The sequence below is a fragment of the Microtus ochrogaster genome, chromosome X, assembly GCF_000317375.1.
Source record: "Microtus ochrogaster isolate Prairie Vole_2 chromosome X, MicOch1.0, whole genome shotgun sequence".
Taxonomy (NCBI): domain Eukaryota; kingdom Metazoa; phylum Chordata; class Mammalia; order Rodentia; family Cricetidae; genus Microtus; species Microtus ochrogaster.
In genome coordinates, this window is record NC_022026.1 from 13,592,348 (window position 1) to 13,609,983 (window position 17,636).

The following is a 17,636-nucleotide window of genomic DNA, read 5'->3' on the forward strand; positions in this document are numbered from 1 at the left end:
TGTGGGGCAGATGAGTAAGAAACCTGGGAAGATTGAACCAAGTGAGGAACATTGTTCAGAAAATAAGATACGGACACAGCATGGGCGAGATAGTTTGTCTTACTCAAACAGGAATTTTTACATAATGTACCAAGAATGTAAGTGGATGGTGGGCTATTCAGGAAGAAAAAGTTAACTCTTGGGAACAAAAGCCCAGTGTCGGAACGAGCACCACAATATCTTTGAGCACCTGCTTCTGCTTCTTACGGTTGCACCTGTGGCACCATTGAATCAGAATTCTCTGACTACTGTTGCTTTAACCTGGTTGTGTCCCTGGTAGAAAGGATGCTGGCTTTAGAGACAGCATTGATTTTGCTTCTCTGTGTCTTTGCCCTATATGTTCCTTATCTTTTTCATTGCTGTCATAAAAAAATAACTGACAAAAAGCCACTTAGAGGAAGAAGGGTTTGTCTCAAGGTATTATGGCAGGGAAGGCATGATATCAGGAGTCTGAGGTGCTTGGTCACATTGTGTCCACAATCAGGAAGCAGAGAGGTGAATGCTGGTTGCTTACTGGCTTCCTGTCCAGGACTTTAAGCCCATGGGAGGGTGCTACCCATATGCAGACTGGGTCTTTCCTCCTGAGTTAACAGACTTCAAGAGTTCAAGTTAACAATAAAGATCAATCACACCGTGTCCTGGGATTACATAGCCTTTGTGCTTTAATTTCTGCAACTGTACAATGGAAGGATGATCACTGTGTTTTCTCCCTCCCGGGATCATCAGGATCAAATGGCATACTGGATGGAAAATGCTTGGTCAATTGTGAAAGGCTGATTTTTCTCCTTGAGTTCAGAGCACACTGAAGCAGCAGGAAAGTCGGGTGACTTTCCACCCTACTTAAATCCCTTTTTGTCCATGGCTTTATATTTTTATGCCTAATGGGTTTCCCTGCCTCCTCTCTCAGTTTTCCCTAAGGTATCTCAGGCTGGCTTGGCCCCGCTCTCTTTTGCTACTGACTTGCATATGATGTGCTATTTACAAAGGGGTTTATGACTGAGAATCATAGAATGAGTTATCACAATACCAAATCTGGAGGAACTCAGGATTCAAAGTCACCAAGCCACTTGTCTGCTCATGGCTACACACACACACACCTAAACAGAGCAGTTCAACCTGCTCAGTCTGTAGAATGCTACTTGCATATATGTGTGTATGTTTTTAGGGCTGACCATTTAGTATAAGATAGCCCACTGGTGCTCTTCCCTGAGGAAGACTGTTTCTCCCACTCTAGAAATAATTTAAAAAGGAAGACTGAGCAGAAGTATATAGGAGAGTTGAGAGAAAGGAAAGAGAAGGGGAAATGATGCAATTATAATCTCAAAGAAGGGAAAACAGAGTCACTAAAAATGATGATGTTAAACTCATGGCATTTTGCTTAAAGGAACTATCCCTTTAAGTGTTCTCTACCACTCTGATTATCATAGGAATCAGTGACATGATTCTGAGAAGGTAATTTGTTCAAGAGCTCTCTCAAAACATAGATGCTGCCATTTCTATGACTGTCGAATCACCGCAGTTCTGTTTATTCCCTTTCTCTAATGACTCACGGACTTGTAGCTAGGAGGGCCTATTTTCTTTTTTTGTAGACTAACTAGCTATTGCTGAGCAGAATAATAACTATACTGTATTTTTTTTCTGACAGAGATTTCACATTAGTGTTGCAGTTGTCTTCATTTTCGTTGCACAATCACTTGCTACGCCCGTCCTTTCACCAAGCTTCCTGAGGGTATTTTGTCATTGCTGTATCTCTGTAATTGCCTCTCAGCCACTGTTCAGGTTCTGTCGCCATCGGTGGAAATTGCCTTGACCTAAGCGTGAGCACATACCATTTCATCCGCTAGCACCTATGATCTTTTCTGTTCTCATCCAACTTAGAGTTCTTGGTGGCATTTGGTTCTTTTAGATTGTCCCTTCACTTCAAAAGACTTTCATCCCAGAGCGTTATTCTTGATCACTCTCGGCAAGTATCTTTTGTACATTCTTCCTCCGCTGTCCTTTGGGAACTCTTGGTCCTCAGGGCTGGCTTCTGGTATTCTTTTGTTGCAGTCTGTTCTTTATGGGCTGTCATCTTCTATTATGTTTTCAGTTCCATTTCCGTGTATTCAGAATCCAATCCAATCCACACCATTCACTTCCTCTCCTTGAACTAAAACTCCCACTTGCAAAGATTGACGTGAATCATCTTGGGCATCTTGAGCTCATAAAAGTTCCCTTACCTCGCTGCATTTAATACAGGTCTCGCTGGGTCTGTAATTTTTTTATTTTCCTATGTGTATTTCAAGCTTTTGATAATTTCATAGGTTTAAAATGCTTCTCTGATTTTAGTTAGCTGTCTCCTTTTGTGAAAGCAACAGCCATGAATAATTGTTTTGGACTTATCAGTGGGGGTTACTAAATTATAATTATTTTAAATTTTAATATGATATTTTTATTAATTATTTAAGAATTTCATAAATTTATATAATGTATTTTAGTCATATTTATCCCCAGCTCCTTCCCCTACTCTTTCCAATCCCTCCACCCACTCCCAGTTTCTCTTTTTTCATAACCTAATGAGTTCAGTTTGTACTGCACATATAGTTATGAGTGTGGGAAATGCATTGGCTCTTGGTACACCTTCCAGAGTCTGACATACCCTTAAAGAAAACTCATGTTTCCATTTCAGGTGGTTGTCTCATTTTTATGAGACTAAGAAACACTCGGAATTGTTTTTATTAGTTATATCAGTAGAGTTTGAAAAATTATGTTATAATTCAATAATTTTCTTGTGTACAGTATTATTTAAAATGTTTAGGTAGTATTTTACATATTGTTAGCATCATGAGGTTTATAATACTTTGATTCATATATATCATGTATTTAGCTCATCTTTCTTTCTCCACTTTCACTGTTCATGTTCATCCTGCTTCTACTTTTATGGAATGTATATAATACATATATATATATATGGATAGCTATACATAGATGGAAAGATAGACATATATAGATATGTAAATGTGTAAATATTGATATGATATGATTCAGCATATATAAGAAAACATATTTGTCTTTATAAGAATCTCTCATTTTTTACTTTTATGAAAAGAAATTAATTGGCTGGCTTCTTTGTTTTCCCTGAAGTATTCTTTTTATAGAAAAATTATGAAGATGGAATTAATTTTCAAAATAGTCTTCTTATATGGCTATTTTTATTATCAATATTACCTCATTTATTCAAACATATTTGATGTTTCAAAATAACTTCAATATGTCTCAAACAAAACTATGGTATTCTGAATCTCTTGTATTTCATTTCTTATTAATGATTCTTCAACTGTCCACCTATGAATACTGTGCTTTCTCCATTCCTTCCACCATGTATCAAATGTACAGCCCTCTTCATTCCTCTAAATAGAGCCTAAATGTCCTTATTTCTGTCTAAAGTTTGTGAGACATGAGACCATTGTCCAATGTTTGTGAGACATGAACAAGTAGTTCCTTACATGTTTCTTACAGTTTTATATCTTGCTCTAGCTCACCCCCACACTGTCATGGGAGGACTTCTTCACAGCTTTCACGTCTTCCCATTATTGATAGGCCAATGCAGTGGCCCTGCAAACTTAAGTTATGGCTTTATAATGAAGCCCAAGTTTTTACCTCCCTCCCTCCGTCCCTCCCTCCCTCCCTCCCTTCTCTCTTTCTCATTCCAACTGCAGTTTCCCCTACCTCCTCTCCTCCTAGTCTGTCCTCCCCTCTTTCATTCTGCTCCTCCCATCCAGTCCTCCTTCATTTCTATTCAGAAAAGGGGAAGCCTACGTTTTAATCCTCTCCACTCAACTCTCTCTGGCTTCAGTAAACAATTTTTATATTTTGGGTCATGTTTCACACTTTGTATTCTGTGCAGAAATAGAAACCACGGGGAAACCAACAAATCAGAGGAGAGAAGGGGAGGTTGACAAACCCTCTCTCCCTCTCCCCTTCCCCCTCCTGCTTCTGGCTCCAAATTAGTGTAATGCGAATGTAATCATGATTATCATTTAAAATTAAGGAAAATGGCGGGCGTGGAGCCTTGTAAGTAGCAGCGCAGATAGGACTTGCCTGAACACTCAGCCTGTAGTGGAGCCTAGTTCTTTTGGCTAAATCCTGCCATCCTTATTCTCCCAGACGATAAGGACAAGTTTAAGGGGCACAATAAACAAAAAGCACAATTCCAATAAGACAGGGCTACACTAAGCCTCCTGCCTGATCTCCGCTGAAAACGACCTTTACAACACGAATCCTCCTGCTGGTTGAAGTAGCCAGCTACAGTGCTTGAAATACCAAGACAACAGGGTTTTTTTCCTTTTATTCTTCTCTCATCAGGCATTACATCCTGACCACAGTTTCCCCTCCCTCCACTCCTCTCAGCCCACCCCCACCTCCATTTTCCCTCAGATCCACTCCTCCTGTATTTCTCTTTTAAAAAAATAAAAAGAGCAGGCCTCCAAGGATTATCCACTAACCATAACCTACCAAGTTATCATAAAACTAGGCACAAACCCCTCATATCAAGGCTGGGTGAGGCAAACCAGTGGGATGCAAAGGGTCCCAAGAACAGGCAAAAGAGTCACAGATGCCCCCCACTCCCACTGTTCGGATCCCACAAGAACACTTAGCTACACAACCATAACATATATGCAGAGTACCTAGCTCAGACCCACACAGGGTCCATGGCAGTTTTGTTGCTGTTGTTGTTTTTAATAGAAAACACATCTACTGGAAAAGAATGTCAATCAGTTAAAAGCAATGACAGTAACAACTTCACAGGTACAGTCTCCCAGATTTCTTATAACTAACTGTTGTTTGAGCCAACAGATGGGGGTCACTACTATAAAGCTGATCTGAGGACTTCAGGGTTTAGTGGGTGTGCCTCTGACTTCTTCCTTTCAACAGGGTTTTTTGACATAGCCAGATGTTATCTGCCAATTACAACTGGAAAGGGCCAATATGTAGTGTGAAAAACAGGAGAAACTGCTGGAATGGGGATAACAAATTTAATGCCTTAAGATGCCTTGAGACTGAGAAAAAGTGTTGCCAAACGGCCGAGGCTGTAGGGCTGGCCATTCCCAAGGTTTTAAATACTATGTGTGCTTAGGAGAGGGTGGCAAGTTCATGTCCAGGTTTGTTGCTTCCTTTTCTCTTTTACTTTTCTTTTGAGACCACTTGAAGGTAACGAATCTTATTTGGAGGTTTGTTGTTGCTATTTTGATGTCTTTATCAGAACAACAACAACAACAACAAAACTTGTGTTGCCTAAGTGACTGGACAAAGTTTCCCTGGGAGAACCAGCTCCAGTTTTGCGGTGGAAATTATGGAAACTATGGTTTATAAATGATCTCTTTAGGCAAACTTTGTTCGAATGTCTATTTTTTTTTGCCAGGAATATCTGAATTTTTGAAGAGGATTTTGAAGAGCTCTTTTTGTTAAAAATGCTTTTCAAGGAGAAAAAGATAAGATAGTGAAGAGCATGCGACATAAAAGCAGAAGAGGTACTAGCTTGGAGGAAAGAAGAGAATCAGAAGGGGCTGGGGCAAGAGGTGGAGGAGTAGTAGGGAGACGAAGGAGAACAAAGTACAAAATGCTTAGGCATGAAGATGTCATAATGTCACCAATTGCTTTGTAGTTTTCCTTAAAAATTAAAATAAATAAAGAATCTTGGTGGCCAATATTTGAAAAATCATAAATCTATAAGGAAATTATAAGTAGAATATACAAAAAGCTCTTTGATCTCTAACCTAAAATGAAGAGCTCAACTTAAAAGGCAAAAAGAATCTGAAGAGGAAATTTCCTGTAGAAGATACAAGTGCCTGGGAAGCACACGAAATGATACTCGATGTTTTATTCAGGGAAATGAAAACTGAAACCATAAGGAGATAGCACTTGACATTCAGCAGCATGCTTGTAACCAAAATGCGAGATGCTAACAAGCATTAACAAGGACATAGAAAAAAATGTCCCCTACACCATTTTGGGTGAGACCATTAAATGGTATAGCTACAATGGAAAAAGACAAACAAACCTTCAATTGTGTCAACATAAAGTTGTGATATGACCCAGTACTGCAATTCGACCTGGGGACTGAAAGCAGGGACTTGAACAGATAATTGTACATCACTGTTAATGGGAGCATATATACAGTAGCAAAATAAAATCTTCAGAAAAGCAAAGAAAAGAAACAGGCCAAATTTGTATGAATAAAATATGGTATAAGTATTAAATGTAATGAAATACGAACACACGCTATGACAGTGATGAACCTTGAAAACTTTGGGCTATTTGAAAAAGCCAAACACAGAAGACTGCATATATGATTATATTTAAGTAAAATGTTCAAAACAGGCAAGTCTACAGAGAGAGGAAATGAATTAGTACTTAAGGCTGGGGAAGGGAATGGGGAAGATAAATATTCACCTTGGAGGTGATGGTTTTTGCACAATTCTGTGAACATACTAAACCTAAGTTGCACACTTTTAATCTGCGTATTTTACAGCATATGAATTACATTGCAACAAAGCTGTTACAAAGAAAATGTTTGCCGGAAATGTTCTCTTGTTGCTGTATCAGATACTAGAGACTGGGTTACAAAGATAAGACTCAGGAGCCGTCAAGGAGCTTATGATTGAAGGAGACAGATAAGAAAGGAAGAAACGATCAGGGTATAAATAAAATCTTATAATAGAGCCCAGGGCATTTTGGAAAAAAAATAAAGAATGCTTTAGCTGGGAGAATCTGAATCCTGCAGTGTGAATATGATTTCAGCTTGATCAACAAAGTTTGGGGTGTTATTCGGGTCAGTTTGGAAAAAGGAAGGTAATTCTTAGTTGAGGAGGGATCCGTGCCTGTGAAGGAACAGCAGCCTCCTGTTGCCTAGCACCAAAGAACAATGGAGAGTTGGATGTATATAGGGAGTATAGAGAGGTGTAGAGAGTGATGTGAGAGACAAATTGAAAAAAATAGTCTGGTTCAAAGTCCTCAGGGTCTTAATTTCCCTGGAGCTTAATATACCCTGAGTTGGGAGCCTATGTCACACAGAAATAGTAGAGTAAAGCTCTCAGTGGGAATCATGAGGTCAGCTATGACTGCACCTTGGCCAAATCACCTACCTTCTCTGGATCCTAACTTCCTTAACTTCAAAATGAAGGTGCACATCCTACATTTCAGGTGGCAGTGTAGACCAAAGGAAACAGGACTGCAGCAAACCCTCACGGGCTGGGTAACCCAGCAGTGATTTTCATCCATTTCCCCATCCCCCTTGTCTGCATCTACAACAATGGCTTGAAAAGCCAAACATTTCCTCGGCTTCCCTTGGAGCTTAAGGTGGCCATATGACAGTGACATACTTAACAGCTAATGATATCTAAACAAAAGATGGCTGAGGGGCTCCGGGCAGAGTTTTTCTTTCTGGAAGAAAAGCCATTGCTAATGTTGCCTGCTTCCTGCTAGTCTCTGCCTTGAATGCAGGCGTGATACCTGGGGTTCTAATAGGCATCTTGCAGCTCAATTACTGACGACAACAAAGATGAAAAGCCCACAAAGAGGATGGATGGCAGTGCAGAGAGATTGGAAAAGTCTAGACTTTTGATGGTGCCAGTGGCTAGATGCCAGCTGCCAGCTACCTCTGGACTTATGTGAGAAAAACATCCTTCTTACTTGTATGAGTCACTCTTCCTAGGGCTTTGTTACCTGTGGCAGAAAGCTGTCTTTTTTATAATAGAACCAACGGAACAACATCTTCAGTCCAAGAAGCACTCTTAACTGATCTAGAGACTATGAAAGCATTTTGTCAGCCAAAAAGTGATATGAAGGACATTTTAGGTGAAAGATATATACTTTAAGCTATATTTTTTCTTTTTGTTCAATAAATATTATTTTTATTCTTTGAAATTCATATATATATATACACATACAATGTATATTAATCATATCCACTCCCTACCTCCATTTAGCACCTCCTATGTCCCCTCTTACATTTTATGTATTTCTTATAATCATCATAATCATGGTCATTATTAATATTATGTGTTCATGCACATACATGTGAGCACTTGCAGGTGTCACAGGCCTTATGTGGGAGTCTCAGGACAACTTTAGGTAGTTAGTTCTTTCCTCCAACCATGGATTCTTAGGATAAAACTCAGGTTGTTAGGCAACCATGCCTGGGATCTAGATCAGTTGGCCGAGTGCTTCCCCCGCATGCACAAAGCCATAGGTTTAATCTCCAGCTCTGAATAAACCAGGTATGATGGCAGCATGCCTGTAATCTCAGCCCCTGAGAGGCAGAGACAGAAAAATTCAAAGTTCAAGGTTGTCCTCAGCTATAGAGAGTTCAAAGTCAGCCTGGAATACATGAATAAGACCTAGTCTCAAAAAAGGGGGCTATGTTCACGTAAGGAATATTACTGAAGTAAGCAATGGTAGGAGTGCACATAATGAACAGGAAATGCAGTGGGAAGGAAGCCACAGAGGGCACATTGCTAGGATCTCACAAGTGATTGTAGAAAACCCCGGGGCACAGAATGGGGGGGGCAAGAGCGCGAGGCAGAGAGAGAGAGACAGAGAAAGATAGAAAGAGACAGACAGAGGCAGAGACAGAGAGACAGAATATGTGCCATGGAAAGTTTTCTCATGTTTACTGAAGTGATGGCGAGATTCTAAGCTTCCATTCACAGTACAGAAATTAGCACAACTGTAGTGGTTTGAATGAATAATGCACGCCAGCCATAGGCCAAGGTATTCAACCATTTGGTCTCTGGTTGCTGGAGCTATTTGAGGAAGTTATGAAACATTTTGGAGGTCTAGCCTTGTTGGAGGAAGTACGTCATTGTGGATGAGCTTTAAGGTTCTATAGCCTTACTCTACTTCCAGTTCACTGTCTGCTTCTTGTATAGCTTTCTGCTCCCGCGACCATGCCCTCCGTGCCATCATGGAAATCTAGTCCTCAGGAACCATAAGTCAAAGCAAACGCTTCCTTAATTCGCCTTTGATTACTGTTGTTGTTTTTTTTTTTTATCACAGCCAGAAGAAAGTAACTAATACAGTAACCTTAAGGAGAAAGATAGGAGTTCCTCACTGACCATACTGTTTTTGAATTGGCTGCAGCACACCTAGGAAAGGTCCCTGGTGATAGGGGCTTAAAAGTGCGGATGGAAGTATGCTGATGGGGGACATCAATGTGCACATAGCAGCTGAAGCCCTGAGAACAGATGGACCACTTGGGGAAGGAGAGCACAGTGAAAGAGAAACAGGTCAGGGCAGGAGGGAAAAGGAAGAAGCAGCAGCACAGAAGGGAACAGGAAGTGCCCAGTTAGTCATTCAGTAATATTTGACAAGCACCACTGAGCTCAAAGATGCGCAGTGGGAGAGGTGGCAGGAGGGGGCGTTGCTGGCAGCATGCAGTGCTTCGGAGGGTGAGGAGTAGGAGCAGCTGGTCAGCAGTGTCAGATGCTGAAGACAAGGCAAGCGGAATGAGAAATGAGGAGCTTCTTCCCTCGGCCACATTCATCAAAATTCCTTTAACAGGGCTTTATTGTTAGCTGTAATAGCCTGTCTGGAAGAGAAATGCTAAATTAATTTGGGAACTGAGTTCTAAAACTCTCAAGTGGCCTAAATCGTTTAAAAGAGGATCAAATTCTATTATGTGGGATTGAATTGGTTTCTGCAGGTGGTTTGGCAGATCCTTCCCCTGAGATCTGTTTGTCAAATCTGGTTTCTGTCCGGTTCCTCCTAGGAGCAAGAGGAGTGGCTGAGCGAGAGCAGCGTAACTCCATCAAGTCCCTTGGATGTCTTGTTCTGTAAATGTAAATCACCGAGCCTGGCGCTGAACTCCAGTAGACCCTAGCTCTTAGGCTGGGTGATAAACATCCTATTTTTGCGGCTTTGTCTTCCTGTGCTTCTGCCATTAGTAGCAGTCTTGTCTCCTTAAATAGACTGAAAGTTCCTCGGTGCTACACATTATGTTTTCTCCCTACTATTCCCTACTGTGCTGGAGGGGGAGTAGTCACTCAATAAATATTTCATCATGCCACCCCACTGCGATCGGGTGCTTTCAGAAAGTGCCGATGCACGTTTTACAAAATGTGCACCTTTTAAGAGCTAGCTGTATTTAAAATCCCAATAGCAAGAACAGAGATATATAATCTCATGGGTCCAGAAAGTGAATGAGTAAAACTAGCCTGTGTGGATTCATTCTGGGCTGCAGAAGTAAACAGGCGAGAACCAGGTCCAGCTTGAATGAAGCTCAGTACCACTTGGCAGCAATCTCCCAACCCTCTGTGGGGAAGACTGGAGGAGTGCCAAGCGAATGGGAGATGTTTCAAAAATCCATTGCAGTACTTAGGAGCATGCACTTGGGATCTCTATGGACCCCAGCATCAACAACAGGTGCATTGGAGCCATTTTTTTATAAAGTAGTTCACTGAACATTTATTGAACTTATATCTTGAGCAGGCACACTTGCCTGGCCATTAAATATTGCAGCTTCTTAGTACTTCATCTTTCAATATTCACCCCTTCTCACGCCATGCTGTCTTCTGAGGTGATTTTATCTACGGCCCTGTCTTCAATAACTATTCATAGGAACATGACTCACATATTTGCGTCTTCAGATAAGCGCTCTGCTCTGAAATTCGGACCCTATGCATTTAGCTGCCAGCTTGACAACGGCCTGATGGTTCCCAGACATTTCAATAAAATTATCTTCAAAAGAACTCCTGCTGCTGTGTCACCCCTCAGCATCCTCTTCAACGAGCCACGCTCACATGCAGCGTTCTCCATCTCGGCTGATGACATTTCCATCTATTTTCTTCCCTGCGCCAGAAACCCAGCAATCATCAGGTATCTCAGGAAGTCCTAAACACTGCTCAGTGTGCAGAACCCAGCCAGGTCTCCACATTCCTCTCTAGTGTCTACTGTTGCTGGCATAACCCTAGTCTTGGACTGCTGCCAGTTTCCTAACTGGTCTCTCCGTTTCCACTTCAATCTCCCTCATCCAGCAATCTGTGTGATCATTTTTAAACACAGATCTGATCATAGTATGCCACGGCACGAAATGCAACCCCAGCATAGCCTTTCTCGTAGAATAGAGAGCAATGTCATTCGTTTGGCTTACAAAATTTAGAATGAGTTCCAAGTTTCTAAGTTGAGTTTTTATTTAAATATAAACTATCTTTTTTTTTTGCCAGTAAGCTATAAGAAAAAAATTTAAGACAAACAAATTCTTTACAGCATTTAGGGATGTCAGTATGTTGAAGAAGGTTTAATTATCCGTATCAGTCAAACTTGCTCCTTTAACTGCTGTATACTATATTTATGTCTTCACTATACTCAATGTAAGTTAAACTTTTCATGATGGTATTTGGTAATTCCACATCTTTCTTCCTTTTAACTGCATTTGTCAGTGTGAAATAGTCTTTCCTCCATTTTTGTTCTATGCTTTCTATTACTATTTTATTATCATATATTAATTATTCAAAACAATAAGCCTGTTATGACTTTTTATACATATATAATGTATTTTGATTATATTCAACCTCTCTTGTCCTTTTTCTCTCCTGTGGATTCCCCTTCCTCCAAACTAGTCCCTGCTCTATTTTCAAAGCTTTCGTGTGTGTTTGCGTGCGCGCGCGTGCGTGTGTGTGTGTGTGTGTGTGTGTGTGTGTGTGTGTGTGTGTGTATAACTCCAATAAGTTTAGTTAGCATTGCTTACAAGAGCATGGGCAACTTACTACAGGCTAATACCACTCACAAAAACGTCCACCCCTACAAAACCTCAAAAAGGAAAGGATCCCCACAACCTCACCCTATGGATGAACATTGATGGGTTTAATCTACATAGGGCTTGTGTAGGTAATCACAGCTGCCGGGAATTTGAGAGGATAGCAACAACATTGCACCAGGAAAACAGCATTCCCCAGCACTCTACCTTCCTCCAGCCCTTACCTTCCTTCTGCTTTCTCTTCTGTGATGTTCCCTCCACGTTTGAGTATATAGGTCCTACTTAGGGCTAAGCATTAAACAGTCACTTATTCTGAGAACTTTGACCAGTTTTGAGGATCTTTGGTAATTCTTTTCTTACCAACGCTGACAGCAGCACAGCATACACGTAACTATTGAGAAAGCAATGTGACAGGCATATCATGATCATTTTAGCAATTCAAAAACAGTAGGTTCCCCATGAAAGCTTATAATCGCTCCCAACTAGGTCTACAGTACCAGACATGAATTCCCTCCTGTGGAGTGGGCCTCAAATGCAATCAGAAAGTGATTGGTTTCTTTTATAATAGTTATGCCACCATTTCACTAATGGCACACCTTGCCTGATAGATAGTAGTGAAGTACACAGAGTTCATAGCTGAGCTAGGCTGTTGTTGACTCTTCCCCCCACCACCACCACAGAAGCCTGCATAGAAACTTCTGGCATTATGAAGTCTGGTCGGCTGGAAGGAAGCTTCCAGCTCAGTTTCATCTTGATTCCTCTATGTCCTGTAAGCAAGCAAGTGCTGTCCTTAGTAATATTGTTTTGTAATTTTGATACAAGTTCTCAATGTAACTCAGGCTGGCCTTGAACTAATGGAGATCTTTCCACATCAGCCTTCCAAGTACTACGAATAAAATGCCTGTCTAAGCATCCCTTCTCTAGTCTTTCTTTTCATACATTGTTGAATGGGACTCACACACAGATTGTACATACCTGAGTTGATTTACACGACTATGGAAATTATTTATGAAACTCTAAAATCTATAGGACAATTTATAAAGAAGGATAGAAACTAGAAACTCTTGGGCAGAGGTAGAATTTCTTCTTCATTATGGAAAATTCAATTTAGCTGATAAGGTCTTTCAGTTAATAGGAAAAGGCCCAAATGTGTGGATTGAGAGTAATGTTCTTAAATTCAATTAATTGTAGATATTATTTACAGGTACAAACAATAGGCACATTTAGACTAGTGTTTTAGGGAAGAACAACATGGTTGTCTGCCAAGTTAACATTTAAAGCTACCTGTGAAGCTGATGTTCACAGCTGACATCTATCCTGGTCAATGAGCAGAAATAACTCCAAAATTTCTACCAAGGAACTTCTACAACTCATAAACACCTTCAGTAATGTAGCAGGATACAAGATTTTTTTTTGTTTTTTGGGTTTTTTTTTGTTGTTGTTGTTTTTTGTTTTTCGAGACAAGGTTTCTTTGTGGTTTTGGAGCCTGTCCTGGAACTAGCTCTTGTAGACCAGGCTGGTCTCGAACTCACAGAGATCAGCCTGCCTCTGCCTCTGTCTCCCAAGTGCTGGGATTAAAGGCGTGAGCCACAACCGCCCAGCTCGCAGGATACAAGATTAACTCAAAAAATCAGTAGCTCTCCTTTATACAGATGATAAATGGGCTGAGAAAGAAATCAGAAAAAACTCACCCTTTACAATAGCCACAAATAGCGTAAACTATCTTGGAGTAACTCTAACCAAACAAGTGGAAGAACTGTATGACAAGAATTTTAAGTCTTTGAAGAAACAAATTGAAGAAGACACCAGAAAATGGAAAGATCGCCCATGCTCTGGGGTAGGTAGAATTAACATAGTAAAAATGGCAATCTTACCAAAAGCAATCTACAGATTCGATGCCATCCCCATCAAAATCCCAGGAAAATTCTTCACAGACCTGGAAAGAACCGTACTCAACTTCATATGGAAAAGCAAAACCCAGAATAGCCAAAGCAATCATGTACAATAAAGGAACTTCTGGAGGCATCACAATCCCTGACTTCCAACTCTACTACAGTCCAACAGTACTGAAAATAGCCTCGTATTGGAAAAAAAAAAACAGACAGAAGGACCAATGGAACAGAATTGAAGATCGGGATATCAGTCCACTTACCTAAAAACACCTGATTTTTGAACAAGAAGCAAAAGATATAAAATGGAAAAAAAGAAAGCATATTCACCAAATGGTGCTGGCATAATTGAAAATCAGCATGTAGAAGAATGAAAATAAATTCATATCTATTGCCATGCACAAAACTCAAGTCCAAATGGATCAAAGACATCAACATAAAGCCAACCACACTGAACCTCATAAAAAAGAAAGTGGGAAGTATACTTGAACACATTGTCACAGGAGACCACTTCCTAAATATAACCCCAGTAGCACAAGACACTGAGAGAAACAATTAACAAAATGGGACCTCCTGAAACTGAAAAGCTTCTGTAAAGCAAAGGACATGGTCAACAAGACAAAATGGTAGCCTACAGAATGGGAAAATATCTTCACCAACCCCACATCAGACAGAGGGCTGACCTCCAAAACATACAAAGAACTCAAGAAATTGTTCATCAAAAGAACAAATAATTCAATAGAAAATGGGATACAGACTTAAACAGAGAACTCTCAGCAGAGGAATCTAAAATGGATGAAAGACACTTAAAGAAATGTTCATCTATCCTTAGTCATCAGAGAAATGCAAATCAAAACAACTCTGAGATTCTATCTTACACCTGTAAGAATGGTCAAAATCAAAAACACTGATAACAACTTATGCTAGAGAGGATGTGGGGTAAAGGGAACACTTCTGCATTGCTGGTGGGAATGCAAGCTGGTACAATCCCTTTGGATGTCAGTATGGTGATTTCTAAAAAAAATTAGGAAACAATGTACTTCAAGACTCAGCAATACCACTTTCAGGTGTATATCCAAAGGATGTTCAATCGTGCCACAAGGACATGTGCTGAACTATGTTCATAGCAGCATTGTTTGTCATAGTCAGAACTTGGGAACAACTTAAATGCCCCTCAACCAAAGAATGGATAAGATATGTGGTACATTTAAACAATGGAGTACTATACAGCAGAAAAAAATGACATCGTGAAATTTGTCATATTTAGTGAGGTAATCCAGACCCAGAAAAACAAATATGTACTCACTCATAAGTGACTTTAGACATAATGCAAAGAAAAACCAGCCTACAATTCACAATTCCAGAGAATATAGACAATAAAGAGGACCCTAGGAAAGACATACATGGGAAAAAGACAAGATCTCCTGAGTAAATTGGGAGCATGGAGACCATGGGAGCGGGCAGAAGGGGAGGGCAGTAGCAGAGAGGGGAGTGGAGAAAATACATAGCTCAATAAAATCAATAAAAAATAAAATAAAAACTAAACAGAAATAAGTCTTATTAATGGTAATGTTCATAAACTTGTTTATTTTTTCATTGATTACACTGCCATGTTCTGTGTATTTCTAACTGCTAGAAGCCCAAACTACTGACAACTGAATGGCAAGTAATTAAAGAAACGTTATTAAAGTTATTATTTTATGTGTGTGTGGTATATTCACAAGTGTGTGTGTGAGTGTGTATGTGTGTGTGAGTGTGTATGCACTTGCCCGTGTGTGCATGTGGAGACCAAAGAAGGATGTCTTTGTCTCTATCACTTCCTGCTATATTCTTTTGAGACAAGATCTCTTAGAGAGCCTAAAGCTATAACTGGTGGCCACCAGACCCAACGATCTTCCTGGCTCAGCCTCTCACAGTGTCATAGTCACAGGCAGATGTGTGTCACGCCAAGCATTTTGTGTGGGCGCTGGGATTAGAACACAGGTCCTTATGTTTGTACAGCAAGAACTCTTACCCAGTGAGTCACCTTCCCCTCCACTAAAGAAGAATTAGTAAGAGCTAATAATCACCAAGCACTGTGCTAAACGCTTTGGATGAAGATTCTGTCTTTTGCTCTTCTGAAAGGATGTTGTAAAGGTAATTATAAACGTACCCTAGCGTGATTCATCCAGCTGACTTTCTCAGCCTTCTTCATCTGCTCTTCTCCAGGGCCACAAGTGATTGGGACAGCTACAGATAGCAGAAATCTTGTCTCTTTGTTCTCCCTCTGTGGTAACAATAATATCATGGATGTCTTCAAATTTTCATCCTTGCCAGCACAGTGTTGCTCTATACTGGGGGACTAAATAACAGGATTACTGGGCAGAGCCCTGAATTTGGCCTCTATTGAATTTGTATCCTAGCTCCAACGGGCTGAACCTTGGCTTTGCATCTCTACTGCACTAGCAGCTGTTATCAAAGGGTTTTTGAGACTCCTAAAATCACAGTGGAGAGGAGTCCTTTGCCAACTCTCAGCACAGATAGTGAAGTGAAGGCAGAAAATCTCAGAACCTGAAACAATGACTTTCAGAGAAATCCAGAAAGTAGGAGAAAGAGACTAAGCAAAATGGATTCAGAAGCTTTGCTTTGAGGCCTGGGGCAATTTTGTTGTTGTTTCTGAGTAAAGACAATGTTCTTTCGTAAGCCTAAAACAGCCCTGATCAAGGCCGGGGATGTGTCTGTATCCATAGGCTTTGAAGTCAAATTAGACGTCATGAAACCCAGTGCCGCCCTCAATCTTGAAAGGCTTGGAAAATGACCCAGTATTACCTTTAGTTCCTCCACAGAAGTTTCCACCTACCTGCTTATTTTTCTTAATTAAGTCTGCTTTCCCTAAAGCTTGAGTCATGAAGATAAACAGGCAGACCTATGGAAGTATATGACATTTCATTTGCTGACTTTAAAACACAATAGGGAAGTGGCGCGTATGGTTCAGAAAGGTGTCTGAAAATGCCCTTTGAAAAACACGTTTTGTTATGTCTACATTAAAAAATGACCCCGCAGTCACTTTTCGTTTTCCAAACTTAACAAACATACTAGCGGGGCCATCTTGTGAGTTTAAGAAAGTTCTGTGGGCTGCCTCTGATTTTAAGCTTGGAGGTGGCAGGTCGAGAGTGAGGCATGATGGGATGAGGACTCAGGAGTCTGTGCAGGTCAGAGTTCGGCCACACTCACTGTGATAATAGTCTGTAGGAAGGTCAGTTTTTCCTCTATAAAGTGGAAAAATACCTGCTTTTCTGAACATAGCTCTCCCCAGAAATTACTTGAGTCCCTCATTCTTTCCAGAGTATAACGCAAAGTGATTGTCTTGCAAATTCTAGAGGTTCCAAATCTCACTGGCCTCAAGTACAGCCATCACTGCTACTTCCTTTTGGAAACTAGAGGGGAAAAATTGTTTTGAAGTTTTTGTTGGGAGATGTGGGTTTTCTGAGACAAACTTTCGTAAATCCCAGACTGGCCTCAAACTCAATATGTAGCTGAGAATAGGCTTGAACCTCTGATTCTCCTGCTTTCACCTCCCAGTGCTGGGATTGCAAGGTATGCACCAACATGTCTTGCTCTGTGCAGTGCTGGGGACTGAATGCAGGGATTCACACATGCGAGGCCAACATCCATTAACTGAGCGCCACCCCAGCGTTGCTCAAATGTTTCCAGCTACTGTACACTTTGGCTCTTTCCGCCATCACTAAAGGCATCTGGTTGAATGCTTTAACAGTTCTTTCACGGCCGCATCTCATTCCTCAGTTCTGCTTCTATGTTTTGGGGTCTTTTGTTTGGGGTCATTTGACATTCTAGGTAATTTGGAGTAAGCTCTCTCTCATTCAAATGTCAGTTTACTAACAGCCTGAATTCTAACTGAAACTTCATTCTCTTTTCTATGTAACATAACGGATTCCTGGGTTCTGAGGCTAAGGATCAGGACATCCTGGAGGGTC